Source organism: Protopterus annectens, chromosome 8.part0, assembly GCF_019279795.1.
Source record: "Protopterus annectens isolate FY-2018-M chromosome 8.part0, PAN1.0, whole genome shotgun sequence".
NCBI classification, from domain to species: domain Eukaryota; kingdom Metazoa; phylum Chordata; order Ceratodontiformes; family Protopteridae; genus Protopterus; species Protopterus annectens.
This window is the reverse complement of record NC_056741.1, coordinates 208,679,398-208,696,950: the sequence shown is the minus strand read 5'-3', so window position 1 is coordinate 208,696,950 and position 17,553 is coordinate 208,679,398. Positions and strand designations below refer to the sequence as shown.

Below are 17,553 nucleotides of genomic sequence, written 5' to 3'. Positions count from 1 at the left end.
TCTTGTCCTAATAATATCTTCTTGAATGGCAGTCAACTTTTCTTGTGGATAACCTCTATGACCATAGAAATAAGTCTGTTTCCAAAATGAAAGTCTCTTGGTCAGAAATTAGTCTACTCAAATGGATAACGTGCCCATGAACCAAGTTGAATTTCATGAAAGGTAGGTGTTTACTTCGAAAATGAAGAAAGTTGATAGTATAGGTATCCTTGCTATACACAGTACTCACTAACTTTTTTCTTTTACATTCATGGTAATGCTAAGGTCTAAAAAATGGGCATTAGCTCCCATATTACTAATTTCAAATTTCAAGCCACATGCATGGCTGTTGATATCATCCAGAAAGCTATCTAGCTCATCATGTGACACATTCCAAATAAAAAACAAATCATATATATATCTTTTGTACATAGAGGCATGTTTAAATCCAACAAGTTTAGTTAAGAAAGACAATTCCTGCCAACTTAAAACCAAATTGGCAAATACTGGTGCTACCTTTGCACCCATGGCTACCCCACACATTTGGCAAAATATTTTCCCATCAAAAAGGAAAAAATTGTTTTTCAACACCAATTCTAATAACATACAAATGGACTGGACCATATCCTCTCCAAAAGTAGTATGTCTAGTTAAAAATGTTTAAGAAATTCCATACCCATGGTCTGGTTGATAAATGTATAGAGGGATACTATGTCAACTGTAACTAAACAAGTTTCTGTCCCCCGAAAGACAGAATTCTTAAACAAATCCAAAAACTACCAAGAACCTTTTAAAAATTAAGTGTTTTGGAAACTAATGGGTTTAATAAATGGTCCAAATAATGTGAACTAGTGACTGTCTTCCCTTTTTTAGCAAAAACAATGGGTCTAAAGGGAGGATTTACTGAATCCTCATGTATCTTCAGTATTCCAAACAGGATTCATAACATATGTTCTTCAATGACAAGAAATTTATAAGTGGCCAAATTAATATAATTTTTATTTAACAAATCCATCAAAATATTATCAATGGATTTGAAATTTATCCTAAGCATATATTTACTGACCAGTTAATAGATATTCTTGTCATCTAATAATCCCTTTATGCATGTTTTATATCCGCCACCTTCATAATGACTAAGCCATTACCTTTATCGGCTTTCATAAATCGATAATGCTGGCTATGTCTAAGATTTTTTTTAAGGAATTTAACTCACTCACATCAAAATGAACTCAACTCTTTTGTTGTTAGTGTTCCCCCTTCTATTGTTATTATAAATTAATCTAATGTCCTTTTCACAGAGTTCATTGAACACATTTAATGGGGGCAATAACCTGGGATTAATATTACTAGGTTTTCTGCATTCTGTAGTAGAACTATTTCCTACCCTGTCAAAGGGATAACCTAAATTCAGTTTCCTAGTATACAGTTTGAAATCCAATACTGTATCTATAAGTGGTGATTTGACTGCGGGAAAAAGGAAATACATTTTTCTAATGCCCTTTGTTGTACATCAGTAAGTTATCACTTAAATTATAAATTCTACAAACAGGAACAACCTCTTGCGATATTCCCCTTTCTTTTTGTTCCCTACATTCCCTTCCCCTTTGGATTTTCTCCCATCGTTGTTCCTCTTGGGTGATTTTAAATAAAAAGAAGTGTTGGGACCATGGGAAATATAAGTGCTACTACCTTCTCCTGGATCATTATTAATGTTAACATCCTGAAAATTGTTGTTATTCAAGCTAGTAACATTCTCATTGTAACTCTAGCACCAATATTCTGTGCTTGATCATTGTTAGCATTGTCAGAAATGGAAACTGCAGTTCTATAATTTAACACATATCCTATATTGTTAGTATAAGATAATGAGTCATGTGCTAGTTTATTCCATTTTCTACTAATTAAACTTGCAATGTGCCTCTGTAGTTTAGCTTGGATGCCATCATATAATGTTCTAAATGTACCAAAGTTAGCATCATTTAAAACAGAATTATTAAGATCAATAGTTTCTTGCTTTAGTACATTAATTTTAACTGCATTATGTTTTATTAATAATATCAAGGCTTCAATCCCAGTATTGTTATAAAGTTCAACAAGCTCAGTAAAAATAGTGTCCAACTGTGTAATCCCATTTGGAAACCAATAGCATCTTAAACCAATAGGCACGTGTTTATGCTCAATGCAAGTTTGTAAATAGAAATTGTCATATTCCAATGAGTGTAATTTAAATAACTTTTTTTCAAGCTGAAAAATGTTGGACTTGGAGTTCAATGCCATTGTTTCAGAGCTAGTATTTCCACTAAATGCAGGTGTGTTGTCAGTAAAATTATCATCACATGCAAAAGGATTAACCAAATTACAGTGAATGAAGTATTTTCCATTGTTCAGTTCTGGTCTTGCTGTCACAGTAGAATCACTCTCAGAACTACTAGCAGAAGACTTCCTGTTCTCTTGGGTTGAAGCCATTATAGAAACAGGAAGGTTTGATAGATTAGAAATGGCAGCAATTCTTTCAAGTAAATTTTGTACCTTATAAATCGCTGTAGTTAAACTACTTGTAACAGAAGCAAAATTTTCAGGTATGCTATAGTTACTAACATCAAGATTATCATCTAAGCCTCTATTAAGTGACAACACTGCAGTAGGATGTGTAGCATATCTAATGCCTGAGGTGGTAGTAGCCATTCAAAAGTCCCAAAGATGGTAAAATGAAATAAAACTATAAAAACAAAAACAACCACCACTTCAACACGAAAATCAAACAAAACTTAAAAAAAAAACGTGATATTAGGACAAATAAATCACTGGCAGCACCAACAAGTATGGTCTAGTGCTTTCATTTGGTTTAATACAACAACCTTCTTCATTACTTGACAACAGTCTCAAAATCCACCATTTAAATACATCTCAATTAATTAATTCTCCAATCATATCATTCCAAGTAATTAAAATTTAAAGATACAATGCTATGTGTAGATAGGAATATTAAAACACATTAAAAAAATATATAACTCAATAATAATGCCTGTAGTTCAAAAGACACAACATTTAATGTGCCATTTAAACCAGGAGTCCTCTCGGCATTTAAAAATACTTGCCATCTTAATTCCCTACTTTCTAAGGCAGTATTAAAATAAAAGACATAGGGCAACACATTAACAGAATCTAAAACAAAGAAAACAAATTTCTTCAAATCTGTACATTCAATAGCATGTTTAGCTAAAGCGTTATTTAAATCTTTGTTTCTAATAGCTAAGCAATGCTCATAGATTTCTGACCAAAAGACTTTCGTTTTGGAAACAAACTTATTTCTATGTTTGTTCATAGAGGTTAGCCACAAGAAAAGTTAATTGCCATACAAGAAGACATTATTAGGATCAGAATGGAGAAATTCCCACCATTTCTAATTATTGACTTTACCCCTAAGGTTGACAATTCAGGGGATAACACTAGAATGGACTGTGCTTTCCCAATTCCAATTTGTATAGATTCTCAGAATATTAAACAAATAATTTTTAATAACTGGAAGGTTATTTTAGGCAACAAGGCCCAAGTGCTGGCTGGTGGGGGTGTCCATACAATATAAAATTAAAAATAAAAAGCCAGAAAAGAAAAGTATTCCTACAACAGTAAAACACACCAAACAAATACAGTTGCATTAATATTTCCTGCTTGTTGTGCAATAGTTCCAGGCTTTTCATTGGCAGATGCATTTAGCTGTTGGGCCAAAGAAACTAGAGCCGGCATGCACATCAAACAAGAAACCCTACAGAAAATTATGTGAGATTTTAATCTCACAGCAGAATAGGCAGGCACTTTTATTAAATGCAAGTACATGTGTACAGTATCATAGAGTTTCTTTTTTTTTTTTGTGCTGTATTAGGAACATTTTGCTTTGTTAATGATAAGCCTAGAAGAAGAACTTTGTGTGTGAGGAGGGGAAACTGATGCACACTCCCTACTGTAATGCCTTTCCTGGTAAGGTCTGACTACAAAATAGTCTCCTTTGAAGTAAAAATAAAACCTGGACCACCAGCTAAACCTTGAATATTCAGGAACTATTCTAAGGCAAACCTCTTGCTATTAAGTGAGAACCTGGCAAAATGTCAAACCCCCATAAACCCTGAGAACAGTTCTGTATATGCAGAACTGTTCACAGAAACCATATACAAGTATGTTAATATCTGCATAGAGACGGCTGTACCCATCAGGAAGGAGTACAGAACTAACTCAAAAAACAAGCCACGCTGGTGGAATCACAAAATCAATCGGATGTTTAACAGGAGGAAAAACATCATGGCAAAAATTAGGAGGTGCAGCATCCAGCAGGATAAAAGGACTCTACTCAAACTAAACAAACAATTCAGAGGACAAATAAAGTCTACCAAAGCCAAACGTGAGGTATGTTTAGCCTCTCAGGCCAAGGGCAACCACAAAGCATCTGTTAGAAAAATATGTATTCAAACATATATAAGCTGTTAGAAAAATGTATGCTTAGGCATATATAAATGTACTCAAACATATATGAAGTGCAAAGGTTGAAAACAGTATAATATATAATGCATTTAATTCTATTTTACTAGAATGGCAGTAGAAATGAACTTGCATATTATTGCTTGGAGCTTAAACTGTAAGTGTGATTAAAGCTTTGACCCTGACAGTAGCTGGCTAAGCTGGCTCATGTCTGTCAGTAAATGTTATTTGCAAAGTTAGAAAATAATGAATCTGTGTGCATGTGTATCTTTTCCTGCTTCCACCGAGGAGGATGGCCTTGAGCGCACTATCAGAGATAATGTCCAGCTGGCGGACAAGAGAAAGACAAAGAGAAGTATTAAGAAGACATTCATCCATTGTATTCAAACTAATCTAAGAGCCTTGAATTAGTTACATCCTCGGAAGGACATTGTGACTGACCAGGTGCTTGCAAGGCTGTAATATTCTCATGGGAAAAAGATTTTTGAAAAGCATTACTTCAGCATTTTCTTATAAATTACAGTGATGTAAAGACCCGGTCACTGACCACGTCAGTGAGGTGGGCAAAAGCTGTTTGTGAATAATATAAAATGGAGAGTATTTCCTGAATAAAGTTAGTCAAAACTCTGTACATGTTTATGTATGGTTTTTTGCCTCCTAATGATCATTAGTATGTATATACAGTAGATACTTGAGCATCCTGCATTACTGTCTGTTATTGTGAAAAGCCTAATGATTTTTACAGTCTGATTTTAACAATTTATTTAACATTTTGGTCCTTCTGAAAAGCCGGAATTCCCTTGGTAAGCTACAGGTCAGAGTGCATGTAATAAATCTACACAGGAGGAGTTGACAAAATGGTTCTTCTTAAAGTGAAAAGACCTCCGACTGAATTGTTGTGTGTAAAGAGGCTGTCCACTTTCTGATCTGTGGCTGAAAAGCGGAAGACTGGGCCCCAAAAAGATAAAACAGTCGTAAAGCGGGAGGCTCAGGTAAGAAGAATTTCCCTCTTTGTCTTTGTTTTAGATCAGGGACCAGGTTACACTGTGCTATTGCTAAGGTTTGTGATAGCAGGGAGAGAGAGAGTCAAAGTATTGTATCTTGAGTCATAGATCAGGGAATAACAAAGCAAAGTAAACAGTCATTCTAGACACTACTGTGGATATGGGGAAATAAGATACCACGTGGTACAAGAGAAGGGTTATGTAACAGTCTTTTTAAGACATGGGAGATCAGTGCACTAAGAGATCACGAGATCCGCCCCTAACGGATAATGTAAAGCATATGCAATTGCAGTAAGCAGATAATGTGAGATATTTTGCAAAATGTGTTAACAACTATAAATTTGATAGTAAACTAGATAAACTTTCACTAGTTAAACTCCTTAAACAAGCTTTAATCTGATGCAGGGCGTCAGGCAAAAAAAAAAAAAACAGCACCAACTAGGCATACCTCAAGCACACAGGTGGATTGAGAAAGCAAATTGTAAAAAAACAGAAGCTTAGAAAATTCTGAAACATTTTTAGACAACAGAGTGAAAGGTCTGACAGACAGAATCTCTGAAAAATGGAAACTTAGAGCAGACTGGACTTGCATTAATTAATGCATACAACAGGGAAATGAGACAATAGATGGATATTATGCTAGATTATTAGAATGCTTTAAACAACAATTAAAAAAATGCATTTTTAAAAGGTTGCATTGCCTCTGTCAGTAGCTTTATTACAAAGCATATGATAGATCACTGAACAAGCAGGCTGCAAGCCTTACTTGAGTATGCTAGACGTACTAAAAGACACTTTAATAGTAAAAAGAAAAAAAAGGCATAAGTCTTCACTGCTGAAGACGGAGCTGAAGTATTTGTATTACAGTCAGATAAAAAGGGCATCTAGCTAGGGACTGTAAACAAAATAAAAAAACAATGACAGAAGATAAAGGAGATGTGGACTGACTATATGATAGTGATAATAACCAAAAATCATCAGGAAAGGTTAATAAACAAAAAAAAATGTAAATGTAGTAGAGGGAATAAAGGAAGTACAAACAGATGTAGAGGATAAAAATGAAAATAAAATTTTAGATTTAGCATTGTTGAGCCTGAAGCTCTACCTAGCAGATACAAAACCAGAAGTGACACTTCTGGTGGAGGGAAGGAAAGTCAAATTCCTGTGTGACTCAGGAGCGTCACGGACTTTGATACACCCCTCCAAGTTACCAAAACATTCTAAATCACCTGATTATATATTAGTAAAAGCAGCAAATGGACAGCTATACAGGGAACCACTTTCCCATAATATAGCAATAACTGACCCTGTTTCAGGTATGACTCAGAAAAGTAAAATTGTAGTTTCTGCAAAAATATCCAGTAAACTTACTGGGAAGAGACCTTGTGCAGATATTTGGCATAGCAGTAGTTCCTACCATGCAGGGTATGAAAGCACAAAGACAAATGGATGCTTTTGTGGTGTGATCAGAGGGTGAAGCCTATTATTGGTACAGCCAGGACCTAGTTATGACTGGTCCAAGGGCAGTAACCAAAGAACTGATAAACGTAGCCATCAGTAAGGTACCCTCCCTTGACACTGATCAGCAGCACTTGTTACATTGTACTCTATACTACTGTAGCACACCAGGACCTGATAAGGAATATGAGCAAGAATCCTGCTGACAGATTAATATTACGAACTTTATGTTGGGATACTGAGGAAAACAGTGTAGTAAGCTGTTCATTACCTCAGGAGTTCATGAGATTGTATAAGTCCAATAGACTGCCACATGTCAGCTTGACAAAAAACAAAAGTGTTAAATGGGCAGACTTAGAAAAAAAGGTAACAAAATGGGAAAACAGACTGATTTAAAAATGTCAGAACAAGGGATACAAAAACAAAAAACTGAATTGGACAGCTGATTAGCATTTTTATTAAAAGGAAAAGAAGAGGCCTTGTGTAAAATTCCAACGACTCTGTGGTCAACAGGCAAGTTAAATGTAGGGCTTATTCAAGCAGCAGGACCAGTTACAATTACCCCAAAGTCAGCTTTTAGACCACAGAAAAGACAATACATTTTGAGAAAAAATGCAAAAGTAAAAATTAAGCCTATAATAGCAGCATTACTCAAAAAAAGGAGTACTGGTAGAATCTCCTGATTCACCATGTGATACACCCCTATTTCCTGTTAAAAAAGCAAACGGGGAATGGCAGATGGTACAAGATTTATAAGCTGTAAATAATGCAGTAATACCTAGAGCACCCACGGTGCCAGACCCACATACCTTGTTAAATGATTTAAAGCCACAACAGAAGTATTTTACTGTGGTAGATATAAGCAATGCTTTCTTTTCAATACCTATACATCCTGATAGTCAATATTGGTTTGCATTTACATTTCAGGGTAAAAGGTATACATATACTCGACTACCACAGGGATATTGTGAGAGCCCAATAATATCTGCAAAAAAAATGGCTAGCAACCTGGCAGGGTTTACCCCACCAGAAGGTAGTCAAATTTTACTTTATGTAAATGACATCTTGCTAGCAGCACCCAGCAGCAGTGCAGGGTGGATACAGTAGCATTATTAAAATTTTTAGTAATACAAGGACACAAAGTAAACAAAAGTAAGTTACAACTTTGGAAAAAAAACACAGGTTAGATACCTGGGATATGTGATATCCAATAAAGGTAAAATACTAAGTAATGGGAAAGAGAAAAAAAAAAAAAAACAGCAATTTTGCAAGCACCCAAACCAACAACTAAAAAAGAAATAATGTCTTTCTTAGGTACAACTAATTTTTGTTGGAGCTGGGTACCAAATTATTTTACAATGGAAAACAAAAGCAGAAATGGCTTTCTGCAGGTTAAAGCAGTTAATAGCTTCTTCATTAGTTTTAAGACTTCCAAGTTATCACAAACATTTTTTTTTTAGACCGTAGATTGTAAGCAATGGTACATGACATCAGTATTAAAGCAACAACATGGGGATAAGCAATGCCCCATAGCTTACTATTCATCACAGTTAGACCCAGTGGTGCAATCTTTGCCTCACTGTGTACAAGCAGTAGTTGCAGCAGCAATGGCAGTGCAGGCTTCAGCCTCAGTAGTGTTGTTCCACCCTCTCACATTGAGAAAGCCTCATGCAGTTGCAATAATTCTGCTACAAAAAAAAAAAAAAAAGAGAGTTGCATACCTTTCTCCTGCTAAACATCTTTCATGTATGACCATACTGCTGAGTCAACCTCCTATGAACAGTTAGCTTTACCTAGACAAGATCTTACAAATATGCCCTTAAATAATGCTGAGGTGACATATTACGTGGATGGCTCATGCAGAAGGGGTCCTACAGAAAAGAATCTGGTGGGGTATGCAGTAGTTACAGACACTGAAATTTTAAAAGCACAAACTGTGCCACACAACTTGTATGCTCAAGCAGCAGAACTGGTAGCTTTGACAGGAGCATGTATTTTAGTAAAAGGCAAAAAAGTGAACATATATACTGATAATCAGTATGCTTTTTCTACAGTGCATGTGTTTGCACAACAATAAAAAAATAGAGGGATGATTACATCCAGTGAAAAACCTATTAATCATGCGCAATTTATTTTGGAGCTATTAGAATCTATTCAGCTGCCTACCAAAGCAGCTATTTGTAAATGTGTAGCTCATATAAAACAACAGGATAAGATTTCAAAAGGTAATGCACGAACTAATGCAGCTGCAAAGCAAGCAGCCTCAGACTCAAAAACTTTATTTCTAAATGAAAAATTACAACCCTCTGAGATTTTAGATTTAGACATGTTAAAAACAATGCAAATGCTTACTACAAAAGCAGAAAAACAAAAATGGGTAAAACAAGGTGCAATTTTTGAAAATGGACTGTACATTTCCAAAGAAAAAAAACAATATTGCCGTCTAAATTATTTAAATATGCAGCTTTGTTGAGCCATGGGCAGAGCCATGTCTCAACAGGGGGGATGGTACAGTTAGTAAATAGAATATTCCAAATATATGGATACATAAATTATACAATAAAATTTTGTGCAGCTTGTCATACTTGTAACAAGCACCATGCACAAGGAGCATTTAAAACAAGCAAGGAGTTTCCCTACACCACCATATCCGTTCCATACTATTTGTATGGACTTCATAGAGTTGAATAAATGTGAAGGAAGGAAGTTGATGAGTGAGACTCAGAAGAATTGGATTTGCTGTTTACCTCTAGCATTGCTGAGCATGAAAACAGTAACAAATGTAAAGGGTTTGATCCCCTTTGAAGTAGTATTTGGAAGGGCATATTATGTGCCTCAGTAAAAAGCTCTCATGCCTGCAGAGCTGGAGGCTGACAGTTCACTAGCTAATTATATAAAGAAACTGTTAATAAATAAATCTGTTTTGCAGTTTAACTCTTTTTCAGACAAAAGAACTTTCAGCTGAATAAGAACTTTGTGACTGATACACAAGGGCAAATGGCCAAGAGTAAAGCAAACAAAAGCAGAGCAACCCAAGAACTATTGCATAATTATTTTGTTGGCCGTGCATTTGTTGACTATAAGTGTGACAATTTTTCTCTTATTGTGGTTTTTCCCTGCACTCAACCACACAAGTGAAAGTGAGAAGACGTGATGAACTGTTTATAGACTGGCATCCAAACTTTAACACATACCTGACCATGAAGCGTGTGTATACAGAAACTATGCACATTTCAAATTGCTGGGTTTGTACAGCTATACCAACAACATATAAAAGACTGTTAATGTCCACTGTCCCTCTGGGAATAAAATGAGACTTGGAAAAGTTTTTTTGATACAGGAACTGTGAGATCACAGGACAAAATAGCTTTATTTTTACCTGTCACACAAAAAGAAGTTGTATGTTCTACGAAAGTGATACCCTCCAGGTGGGCTGGAGTAATGGTAATATAACAATGTCTTATAAATGTTACATTAAAGTCAGAAGTGGGGGTACTGTTTGTGATACTAACCATGATTCATATCTGAGTTCAATGAAAACTACATTAAATGCAGTACGTGACAATCCAGTCTTAACTAAACAATTGTCTATTAAAGATAGGAAAATATTTCATGCAGGGATAACACGTATTAGTACCAAAGTAATGATTTTATTTGTGGGAAACAAGCAAGGGAGTTTCCCTACACCACCATATCCGTTCCATACTATTTGTATGGACTTCATAGAGTTGAATAAATGTGAAGGAAGGAAGTTGATGAGTGAGACTCAGAAGAATTGGATTTGCTGTTTACCTCTAGCATTGCTGAGCATGAAAACAGTAACAAATGTAAAGGGTTTGATCCCCTTTGAAGTAGTATTTGGAAGGGCATATTATGTGCCTCAGTAAAAAGCTCTCATGCCTGCAGAGCTGGAGGCTGACAGTTCACTAGCTAATTATATAAAGAAACTGTTAATAAATAAATCTGTTTTGCAGTTTAACTCTTTTTCAGACAAAAGAACTTTCAGCTGAATAAGAACTTTGTGACTGATACACAAGGGCAAAATGGCCAAGAGTAAAGCAAACAAAAAGCAGAGCAACCCAAGAACTATTGCATAATTATTTTGTTGGCCGTGCATTTGTTGACTATAAGTGTGACAATTTTTCTCTTATTGTGGTTTTTCCCTGCACTCAACCACACAAGTGAAAGTGAGAAGACGTGATGAACTGTTTATAGACTGGCATCCAAACTTTAACACATACCTGACCATGAAGCGTGTGTATACAGAAACTATGCACATTTCAAATTGCTGGGTTTGTACAGCTATACCAACAACATATAAAAGACTGTTAATGTCCACTGTCCCTCTGGGAATAAAATGAGACTTGGAAAAGTTTTTGATACAGGAACTGTGAGATCACAGGACAAAATAGCTTTATTTTTACCTGTCACACAAAAAGAAGTTGTATGTTCTGAAAGTGATACCTCCAGGTGGGCTGGAGTAATGGTAATATAACAATGTCTTATAAATGTTACATTAAAGTCAGAAGTGGGGTACTGTTTGTGATACTAACCATGATTCATATCTGAGTTCAATGAAAACTACATTAAATGCATGTGACAATCCAGTCTTAACTAAACAATTGTCTATTAAAGATAGGAAAATATTTCATGCAGGGATAACACGTATTAGTACCAAAGTAATGATTTTATTTGTGGGAAAAAGGCATATGAATGGTTACCTGAGAATTGGTCCGGCAGTTGTTTTTTGGGTTATCTGGTTCCAGCAATAAGACATACTGCAGAATTACCTTTGGGTAAGATACGAAATGTAAGGGAAACAGCTCGAAAATCTGAAGGTCCAGTTAAGAAACCTGTGAATCCAGTTGGTAAAATCGAAGCTGGTTGAAAAGACCATAATTCAGTGAAAGACAAAAGTAAATTGACTCATATGGACTTGGGCAACAGTGTTATATCCAGGGCAGGAATACCACCAGCCTATGGAGCAGTCAAATCGATCTGGGAGCTGAGAAAGCTGTCAGGAAGCCATGAGCAATGCAACTTTTTCCACCCTAGAATTGGTGACTGATAAACTGAATGCAATGAGAACTGTTGTGCTACAAAATCGAATGGCTCTTTACTTCACCCTAGCGGCAAGAGGTGGTACACGAAGAAGAATGCTGTGCTTTTATCCCTGAGGATCGTCACGAGACAAATAATCACCTAGAGGTAATTCAGCAAGTATCAGCAATGACTAAAACCAGGCCCAAACCCACTGACGGACTTTTTCCAGAATCTGTTTGGGGGGTGGGGTTCCATCCTATTGAACATTTTAATTGCTATTTGTGTGGGTATACTCCTAATAGGAGCATGTGTTTACTGTGAAATTCCCTGCATGAAAAGATTAATCAAAAATTTGTTGATATATCTGTTACTGAAACTTTTTACCAAAGTGTTGAAATTGAAAGATTAATTTCAGATGATGCTTTTTCTGAAATATAAAACTAATGACTTGCTTAGCTGAAAGTCCTTGAAGGGAAAAGGCTAAAAAATGAAATGATATTGTTTATGTTTCAAACAGAATGAAATGCATTAACAGGAGGGAGAATGTTAGAAAAATATGTATTCAAACATATATAAGCTGTTAGAAAAATGTATGCTTAGGCATATATAAATGTACTCAAACATATATGAAGTGCAAAGGTTGAAAACAGTATAATATGTAATGCATTTAATTCTATTTTACTAGAATGGCAGTAGAAATGAACTTGCATATTATTGCTTGGAGCTTAAACTGTAAGTGTGATTAAAGCTTTGACCCTGACAGTAGCTGGCTAAGCTGGCTCATGTCTGTCAGTAAATGTTATTTGCAAAGTTAGAAAATAATGAATCTGTGTGCATGTGTATCTTTTCCTGCTTCCACCGAGGAGGATGGCCTTGTGCGCACTATCAGAGATAATGTCCAGCTGGCGGACAAGAGAAAGACAAAGAGAAGTATTAAGAAGACATTCATCCATTGTATTCAAACTAATCTAAGAGCCTTGAATTAGTTACATCCTCAGAAGGACATTGTGACTGACCAGGTGCTTGCAAGGCTGTAATATTCTCATGGGAAAAAGATTTTTGAAAAGCATTACTTCAGCATTTTCTTATAAATTACAGTGATGTAAAGACCCTGTCACTGACCACGTCAGTGAGGTGGGCAAAAGCTGTTTGTGAATAATATAAAATGGAGAGTATTTCCTGAATAAAGTTAGTCAAAACTCTGTACATGTTTATGTATGGTTTTTTGCCTCCTAATGATCATTAGTATGTATATACAGTAGATACTTGAGCATCCTGCATTACTGTCTGTTATTGTGAAAAGCCTAATGATTTTTACAGTCTGATTTTAACAATTTATTTAACAGCATCCTTTGGCTATGTCCACAACCTCAAAGGCAATTCACAATTGTGTGCACAGCTCATTGTAAATGGAGCCACCTATACTGATACAGAAGCTATAGCAAACCTCCTGGCTGATAAATTCAGATTCAACTTTACTCTTCTCTCCACCACAACTTTCCCTCAGGAAATGTCATCAAATATAACTCCCCCTACTATCACTAGGGAACAGGTCCTTAATGCTCTCTCTAAGACCCAGAACATGGCATCAATGGGCCGAGACAATATCTCAGGATACCTTCTAAACAGCATGAAACATGCCCTATCAAGGCCTCTGGAATTACTATTTAACTGTAGCCTCCAAACAGGATTCTTGCCTCATGAATGGAGAAAGGCAACAGTCATCCCTCTGCACAAAGGTGGGCCATCTACAGACCCTGGAATCTACAGACCCATAAGTCTCACTAGTCTTATATGTAAAGCCATGGAAAGAATTATCATGGAGATGATCAATAGCGATATAGTAAACCTCCAGACACTAGACCCAACCACATTTGGTTTTGTCAAGGGCAGATCATGCCTCCTTAACCTGGTGGACTTTTTTTTAGAAGGTCACCAAAGCAATGGGCGAGGCTAAAATAGTTCATACTGCCTACCTTGACCTGGCCAAGGCATTCGACACAATACCCCACTCTGCAATTGTTGACAAACTCAAGAGGTTAGGTACAAACCCATATGTCACCCGATAGATAGCCAACTGGCTCACAGACAGGACCCAGGAAGTTAGAACTGGCGAGTTGACCTCTACAAAGAGGCCATTCACAAGTGGAGTCCCTCAGCGATCAGTCCTTGTACTGCTCCTTTTTGGTATTTACTTCTCAGAAGTCAAGGCCAATGTCAGTGGTCTCCGGCTGGCTAAATTTGCAGATGATTGCAAATTAGGTGCTGTCATTGAAACTCACACTGACATAAATGTTCTCCAGGAGGAGCTGACACAGACAAACAACTGGTGTCAGAGCCATGGATTAAAACTAAATGCCAAGAAATGCATAACAGTATCCTTTGGGAAGTCATCCATCCCTGGTAACTATCATATTGACAAAACATCCCTTAGAGTTAACCCAGAAGTCAGGGAGTTAAGGACATACATAGATAGTAATCTAGCCTTTGATCATCGTGTGTCTACAGTGGTGAGGAAATCATTCTATGTTGCGCAACTTCTAAACAAATATATGGCATCTAAATCCAAGGAAGTAAATGCTCCACTGTATTCGACATTCGTCAGACCAATCAATGAGTACAATGCCCTCTGTGGTATGTTCCTAAACAGGCAAATCCAACATTTGGAATATCCACAGAGGTTCCTCACTAAAAGAATACAGGGTATAAGCAACATGTCCTATGCAGACCACCTCAAGGCTCTATCCCTGTATTCTGTCTCCTACAGGCTTTTAAGGGGAGATGTATGCTTGGCATACAGGGCATTGTCAGATCCCACTCTGATGGACCTTCTGCATATCCACAAAACAAACAGTACCAGAATTACCAATTCTAAAGACTTAAACTTTGCCTATGATATAAACAGGGCCTGCTGGAGAGAGAGGTATGTATCCCAGAGACTGCCCTGTCTATGGAACAGGCTCTCCATCTATGTGAAGCAGAGTTCCTCCCTAACCCAATTCATGTGCAACTTGGACAATTGGATGGGAAACCAGAAACTCATCCTTGGTTTGACATCTATGTTTCTAATGGACACAGATAACCTGCAAATGGTTCATCTCCCAGGCCTATGCTTACACTTATCAAGGGTATCAGAACTTGTCAGAGTTTGGTATGCATGGCTAGGCTTAAAAAGGCCCTTGTGGTGTTAGCCTAGTAAACACCTATGAATCTATGAACCTATGGAACTGACTTATCTTTTGTTGCTAATCTAATACCTTTTAACATCGTCAGTATTAAAATAATATTTAGAAACTATCCCTGATTTTTGGATTTTTGTACCTTCTTATGTTTGCTGAGACACATACCTATCAACCTTCTGCCTCAAAAATATGAACACTGTCTCTCATCATATATAAAAATGAACAAAATATAGAACTCTTTCTAATAACCTTAATTAGGAAGCTTGCAGGATGGTTTAAATGTGTCTTTTTAAACTTAAAAATCTTGTGATAAAATAATATGATTCAGTTTTATATAACGTTTATATTAGTGATAGACCCTGTCAGTGTGCAACGGTGAGGAACATGGACTTTTTAAGACTCAAATGATAAATTTTCTTCATAATGAGGTACACTTGAGATGTGCTCCTTGAACAGAAACATAAATAAACAAAATAATTAGATTGGAATTTTACTTCCAGGAGCCAGTAGTACAATATTACAATGATCGTACTCATGGAGTTTGAATGTGATATAACACCTGATTTGCATAACCAAAATCCAATGCTTTGCAATTACTTACTATGCCCAATTTGAATTTGTTTCAAAATCAAGATGTACAATCCAGATTTCATGTACTGATGTTCTATGTTTTCTTACTCTGATATAGTAAAAAAATATTTTTTATCTCCATATTCTTAATAAACAAAAATTATAGTATGGAAGACCCTTATGCTTTTCACGATAACATTATAATTGATTTTACATGGAAAAGATTACAGTACACTTTTTAACTTAGTAGTTTTCACTGTTTTCCCAGTTTTCCCCTATAACCACATTCACTCTGTGATGTAATGGAAGGTATTGAGCAAAGATTTACATACCAGTGAAAAGCACAGCAGGCAAATTAAAAATACCTTATCTTTTACAGGAGCTTATCTTACTTGCATTGTCACTACTACATAATCATGTGTTAAATTTCAGTGTGAGGTGTTCCATATGCAAAAGTCAATTAAGAACTTGCCTTTCTATGTAGAAAGAAACTACTACTGAGGCATTTAGGATGGAAATATGGTAGTTTTTACATTAATTTAGGTAGTGAGGCATTGTGGGCTCATTCTTTCATGATATTATGGTAGGGAATTTTAGCTCTGAGATATTTTTTTAGGTTCTGTCCTTACCAACAGAACAAAATGCAAAAATACCACACTTCCTGCTCCAAAAAAAAAGTATAATATGGCATTGCATACAGTAAGGAGATTATTTCCAACTCCAAGGTTTTTTTTACTGAATGCTTACTTAAAAACATGACCAATACTTTTTAAGTTTTAAAAAAAAAGTTGCTGAGAGGATTGTAAAACAGAATAGTGTAGGGTTTTTTCTTTGTAATCTGAGTACATTTGGATTATACTTTAATAAACTTGAGTAAGGAATTGAGGAAGAATGTTATTTTTGAGAAAATGCAGCCAGTCAAAGTGATAGTTTCCAACTTGATACTTAAGGATGATGGGCTTTTGCTAGGTGTGCCAGTTTTCTTTCCCATCCCAAAGACATGCCCTACAGGAACTGATCCAATCTTCCAGATTTGTAGGTGTCATGCTATGGGCTGGTACTATGTGAATTAACAATCTCCCACATTTGCCTATCAGTCAGGCAGTGGTCTGGAAGACACCCATTTTGGATAAAGTTCCTTTACCTTGTGTCCAATGCATGCATGGATAGGCATGAAATGAAGGTGTGAACTGTTTTGCAAAATACCAGGGCTGGCTGAAACACTGTTATGTCCTTAGAGGTAATATGCATATATCCAGTAGGCCTCCACTACAGGAGATTTATTGTATTATACTATGAAGACTCCAGCTTTGCTGGATCTTTCTTGTTGTTTTTACACACACACACACGTACATGAACAGGTGTGGGTGTTTGTAATTTTATTTCTGTATGTAGACAAACTTACTTCATTTGCGGATGTTGCAAGATGGCCACTGACAACTTGACATGCATTAAGCTGCAGCTCCATAAACTAAAAGTTTAATCTGCAATAAAGCCTAAACATCCTGTGTCCAAAAGAAAAAACCTGCACAACTCTGGCACAAACAACATCTATGAAGCGAGAAAACAGCTTTATCTACAAATACTAAGCTAATTTTGAACTTTTAAAGTACCTTCTAAGTCAGCAGTGAAGCAGTGAATGAAGCCGTGTGGCAAGGCCTGCTCAGTTCTACAGCTCAGCAGCATCTGGAAAAGACTTCAAAACAAAAATAAAAATCACTATGGCTAACAACCAGGACCAAAGTAAGGAACTAATGGAAATACAAACGTCCAAATCAAAAATATCTGCAATTTTGACTCCTGAAAAGGACACAGCAAACAAGAGACAGAAAACATCTAAG

At 36.2% G+C, this 17,553-nt stretch overlaps 1 long non-coding RNA gene across 1 annotated transcript in view; it reads right to left on the bottom strand.

The window, feature by feature from the left end:
- LOC122807986 overlaps positions 1-17,553 on the bottom strand; it is a 29,920-nt gene that overhangs the window by 11,060 nt on the left and 1,307 nt on the right. The window contains exon 2 of the long non-coding RNA XR_006365750.1: positions 17,326-17,408. This is a non-coding gene — a long non-coding RNA (uncharacterized LOC122807986). The remainder of the gene's footprint in view (positions 1-17,325; positions 17,409-17,553) is intronic.